This window comes from Stigmatopora nigra, chromosome 18 (assembly GCF_051989575.1).
Source record: "Stigmatopora nigra isolate UIUO_SnigA chromosome 18, RoL_Snig_1.1, whole genome shotgun sequence".
NCBI classification, from domain to species: Eukaryota; Metazoa; Chordata; class Actinopteri; order Syngnathiformes; family Syngnathidae; genus Stigmatopora; species Stigmatopora nigra.
Genome location: NC_135525.1, coordinates 10,053,223 through 10,059,255, shown reverse-complemented (window position 1 = coordinate 10,059,255; position 6,033 = coordinate 10,053,223).

Here is a 6,033-nt window from a genome sequence, read left to right as displayed (position 1 = left end):
GATAAGAAATTACATTTATTTTATTTTGCCAAACAATAAGACGACTACGGAGAAATGAATTGAATCTTTTCCCTCCTGAAAAAAAATCTATTTCTTATCACTGCAAAATTGACGATAGCAAAAACATTTGTGCATTTTGTTTTAATGTTTTATTTTGTTTTGTAGAATGTAGTTTCAGATGGTGACCATGTTTTTGCCGACATGTTTGACATACGTTGTGACTGCACGGCAATTTAACAAAAATAACACTCAACAAGACATTCAAGTTATACAGGTTTAATTGTTGAGATATTCGCATTGTGTCAGAGCTAAAAAAAAATGCTTAGCCTATATGGCGGAGGTTAAAAAAAAAATAATGCTCGATGGTAAATTCTAATTCCTGTTATATAATTCAATTACAATGTCATAACACTATTTTAGCATCTTTGGTAAATATTTGAGTAGAAAATTTTGTCTTTGGCAGCTATCATGCTGCTCACGGTTGTGTGAATATAGTCAAGTATAGCGTCCTAAATTAGGCTAACAAAATGGACGCTGTTCGCCGTCCCACTCGACCTATAATGGACGTTCACTACTGTCAACGGCACTGAAAAATGACCATTCATATCCCTGGTTTAAATAAAAATGATACATATTTTTGTGAATAGCAAGCATTGAGTTAAATGGACAGTGTATTTTAAAGGCCCTCATTCACATAATTCCCATTACGCACATGTATTACAGACTTTACGCACATGTATTACAGACTTTTAATGACAAACGATTGTGAGCACGGTCATAAATCTCCAATGTCTTACCTGAAATATGACTTACCACAAATAATTGTACAAATAAGTGATGATTCTTCGCCCAAGTGCACAGAAACTCGCAACAATGGCAGTATATTAATTAAGGGGCAAATATAAAAATTAATTTTAAAGTACAGTATATTAGCATACGTGACTGGCGCGTAAAGACTGGCGCCTAATGTGGAATGGTCCATTGCACAAGAGAAATTTGGGGGGGATTGCATGTGAAACACGAGAAGTTGGGGGGTGATACATGAGAAATAACGTTGTACACTGAAATATATTTTAATATATAGATGAAAAATGTTATGTATGTGCCAAAAACTATTTTTGTACACAGATAATGTAGGTGTGCAATCAAAACATTACTTTTCGGGACAGTGATATTTAACATGAAGAAAATGGTACTTTCCATTATCCTCATGGATTGTGGGAAAAAACCTTTGAAGTTCTCGAACGGAAGCCGGAAGTGAACCAGCAGTGAAGCGTTTTGAATTTCCCGCTGTCCGACATCTTGGCAAACGTAATCCATTTCTTCTAGTTTTGTTGTAAGTCAAAAGTTCATGATAATTTTGTCACAATCACACAAATGACGTCGTGTAACATCTCACCATATAACCATCTATGAACTCACACCAAGTTTTCCTAGTTCTGTGCCTAACTAAAAAACACCTTTAAATGGGTGGTCGTAGTTTACTGTACTGCAGATTTCGTACAGTATATTCTGTAACACTAGGGGCGCCATTAATTACTATAAAAAATCAGTCCATGCCGACTGGTACAATTGCGAGGTGCCTTGTTGTAAACAGTTAAAAGTAGTACTCTTTTTCAAATGGAATATTTCCTGCTGCTTCTTTTAATTGAAAATTCTAGCCACTTTATATTTGGTGTCCGTTTTACCCGATTAGGTTTGGAATGAATCGTTATATTATTCTTCACTGGGAATAGTATTAGCAAATACTCTAATAGATTTAATTCCCTCTCCTCGGGTTTAAATCATCATATTGACCATCTTGATCGCTCTTCAATGCAGGCCGAGAAACTAATTAGGATATTTGCGACAACACAAATTGGTCCCTCACAGTATTGGAGAAAATGATGTGTGATGGAACACGAATAGTTGAAAGTAAAATGAGCAGAACACATAGTGGACTATCATTTTATTGATCTTAATACTGATGTACAAAGCCATCAAATGACCGCATGGGTGGCTGAGCTTTTAATTTCCTCTTTAAATATGGAGCTTAATCATCATAATTAAAAATACATGAAAAATAAGTCCCCCAAAAGTTCCTCCTCACAATATTGGAATAATACAATGGTCTTAAGAGGATGAAAAATGGCTATTTAGGTTCATTAGTGTTTTCCGTCCAACCTCTTATTGACGCTTTAATGAGAAGGAGTGTCCTGAGGCTTTTGTTAATGTTGTACTGGTTTTTACTTCATCTTTGTTTTAATGTAGGCTACATGTAAACACACTCTTTACAGTATGTCACAATAGATAGAATATAAATACTCTCTGGTTATATCCCCAAGTACATTTTATTCAAAAGCCGCCCATGACATAACAAGGAAATGACCCTAAAAATGCCTCAAAATTCATAGAAAGAAACTCATGTGAGAACAAATCAACCCTTCACCATTTTATATTTGTTTGCATTTTTCGCGCAAAGCCTAGCATGACGTTAACTTCCTTCTCCGTCACGTCCCCGCAGGAAGCCGCGGGGTCAGGCCGAGTTGAGCCCGACGTCGGAATCGCCCCCGCGTTGACCTGCGCCTGACTGGCCTCCCAGCAAAAAAAAAAAAAAAAAGGTAAGAGGAACTGGGGGTCCCCTCCCCTGGAGAAAAAAAAAAAAAGGTTCCCTCCCCTCGACAGCTCCACAGAGCCGCACCGCAGCCACCTGCCCGCTGGGTCGCCCCCCATATGAAAAGGGAAGCTCTTTGTAATCCGACGGGGATTACACCGGGCAACAATGCGCCGCTGAAAGAGCGACAAAAGCTCTGTATCAAACGCCGCTGAGGGGGAGCGAGAGGCTATGATCTCCCACTACTCCCAAGACTGACTCCTGGGCCACCTCTCATCTCACCCAGAGCCCCCCCAACACCCCACCCCTAGACCCCCCTTTTAGGATTCACCATCCCTGTCCTCCTCCTGCCCTCTCATCTCTGGGATCTGGCCTTTTATCAGCACATTCCTTTTCATTTGCATTGCCGTGTGGGGAGGGACAGTGGCTCTCTCTGATCTGATAGCGCCAGGAGAGAGTCGGGAGGTTCCTCGGGGCGCTCGGGGTGTCGTAGTGTGTACTTCTGTGTGTATATATGTGTGTGTTTGCATCCTGTCATAGCTACGTGAGGTATTCTCCAGATAGGCAGGTAATGTTCTTCTGTTGTGACCCAATTCAACCTTTTTTATATGCTATAATAAGTATTATAGAGATCCTAAAATTGTACTTTCACAATTGGAATAAGTATCTGAGGCTCAAAGTTTAGCTAGTAGTAGAAATATTAAGAAAAAGTCGTAAATTAGGATATATAATGGAAATCTCATAATCATGATAAAGGCGGCCCGGGGGCCAAATCTGGCCCCTTGCTTCATTTTGTGTGGCCCGGGAAAGTCTGATACCTTGGTACGTATACAACATATGTAAAGGAATCCTATCATTAAATCCGCCCCAATCTATTTTGAAACGGATTGGACATTGACAATTTGACAAAAAAAATGAACTCTGGAAGCTCCTTGTTGGGACCCCCTCTTTTTCCAAATGCCTCCTTCCAGAACTCAATCAGTGTCAAGTCACGTGCTTGAAAGCGGCCAATTGGCCCGTGCCAGCATGTTGAGAAATGCAAGGTGACAGTTCATTTTCCCACTGACAGTGTGTCGGTCTCGCTTGCCGGCTTCCCCAGTCAATTCCCAGCCAGCGGTGAAGGTTGCCAAAAGACAGACAGCTCCACCACTTCCCCCACCGTTCCCTCTCCTTCCGCCGTCATCCACCTCGCTCTGCTTTGTATTCCAATTAAGTCGACAAAGGGCGGCGTGCGGCGTGCGGGACGACAAGTACCGAGCCACGCCTTCTCCTGGCGTCCTTCCAGCGTCTCAATTGCGTTCATATCGATAACTCCGTCACTTTGCCTCTTCCCGTTGGATCTTTGGCGGATTCTTCTGGAAAGCGAGGCCTCCAGGGACCGTAAAAAAAGCAACTCGTGCATACATCACACATAAGGACGGTACGCCATCGCTCAGAGATGACGGCGCTTAGGCCACACTTCAAATAACGGCGGATTAATATTTTCACGTGGCTCATATATTCTAGAATAACGCAATCTCATCGCTCCTGTTTCTTATTCGCCGAGGCGACCGCAAGGAACGCTGCTTCTTATTGTCTTGCGCGTCCTCCATCTATCATCGCTTCTTACCTTGGCGCCCCCCCCCCGAACTGACACGTTTGTGAGCAATGGGTGGGCTGGGAATACAAGTATTGTGAGGAAATCCGAAAAGCAAACGGCTTCTTTTTATCTTCTCCAGTAAGATAAACATTGTGTGGTTGAAGGTGATGACTTTGGGGTAGCGGTGAGGCCTTCTAGAGTTTTAATTTATAGGGAATGTGGGGACTAATTGTAATCTAATTGAAATCTACGCGAATTTTCCATTTGTGGTTAAGTGTGAGTATTTTTATGATACGACTGGAAGCTGATTTTCTGAAACATAAACCCCCGGATAAAGTGTAGTTGACAATATAGTCGATGGCGGAAGGTAGCGGGGTGCCGCCAGGCTTGTTTTTCCTCGCCGCCTCGACAGAAGGAAAACGATTAGAGCCGGGCGCTCAAACGCCAGAGGCAATCCCGCCGAGTATTGAGACGTTGGCCGCGGCCAAGTCACCTGTCTTTCCCAGTTACCGCGGTGACGGGATGGCGAAAAGGATGCGGGGCCGCTAGGGGGGGTTTGGATAGGCCCGGCTTCCATTAGCAAAGCCCCACGCCGGTTGGGGGGGAGGGGCTCCGGGTTAAATGGAGCTTGGCTTCCACAACAAAGGAAGAAGAGATCATAAAATAGCACTAATGGACTACCAAAAGATATACAGTTGGCATCCCTCTAAGAAATTGTTGAAAAAATATGTAGCTTTTTAGATTTTATTGGATATCATATCAATGAGGGAGGTTTTGAGAAATATAGTAAACTTCTCTTTGATTTTAAATATGTTATATATATCATATAATATGACATTTGCCCTTAGATCACTGGTGTCAAAGTGGCGGCCCGGGGGCCAAATCTGGCCCGCCACATCATTTTGTGCGGCCCGAGAAAGTCAATCATGAGTGCCTTAGATTGTAAAGAGTAGTGTGTACAGTATGCTCAGCCGTGACCATATTAGCCTAAAAACACGAGTCCCTTTGAGGCATCTGTGACATGAGAAAACCCACCCTGCCTCCCCCCCATGAATAGGCAACCCGGCTAGCCTTTGAAGCGGGGGATCCCTGCCGGGTGACGTGCGACAGAGGAACTGGTCCAAACCCAAGGAAGTGAGCCTGGCAATAGACTTGTAAAAGAGCCCACAACAACTGCCAACAGCATGGGGTACAAACAGCACTAGCTTGACCTCAAAGTCAGCTTGGGTGGGAGGGCTCGCTCATCTGGAGATGTGTCACATATCTTCTGTTAGTTAATCAACGTCACATTTAGTTCCCCAATCCATATTTGCTTGTTTACACATGTTACTGCGCCACTTGTGTCCAATTAGCTTTAGCTATTCCCCATTACAGTGTTGTGATTTTGCTTTTTTTTGGCAGGTCGTCATCCCGCAATGTCCGGCGGAAGTCTTCGGGGTTCGAACCGACCCCCCCTCCTTTCCCGAGGCGGACATCTGTCTCCGAGGCGTCGGCCGCCGCGCCGATTGTGACACCTCCAGATGGAAAGCCCGCTGGGAGCGTTGAGGTATTACCCCCAGAGATGACGGGGATCACAGCTCCCCAATGAAATCTCACACTTGTCTTTTGCGCCGGCCGTTTCCTTCTTGTCAAATGTGCCACCGTGACCCGTATTGATGCTTCCCCGCCTAGAATTTATCACCCAAACCTCAGTATAGTACTTGGCCTTGTGACTCAGCTGAAAAAGCTCCTAAACTATATCAAAACTCCATTTGGTTAGAAAGATTAACTGAAATTCTATTTCATAATAGTTAAGTAAGTTTACTTTTCAAAACAGTACGCATAGCAATGTGGATTTTAGGCAGAGAAGTTATTTAAGCGG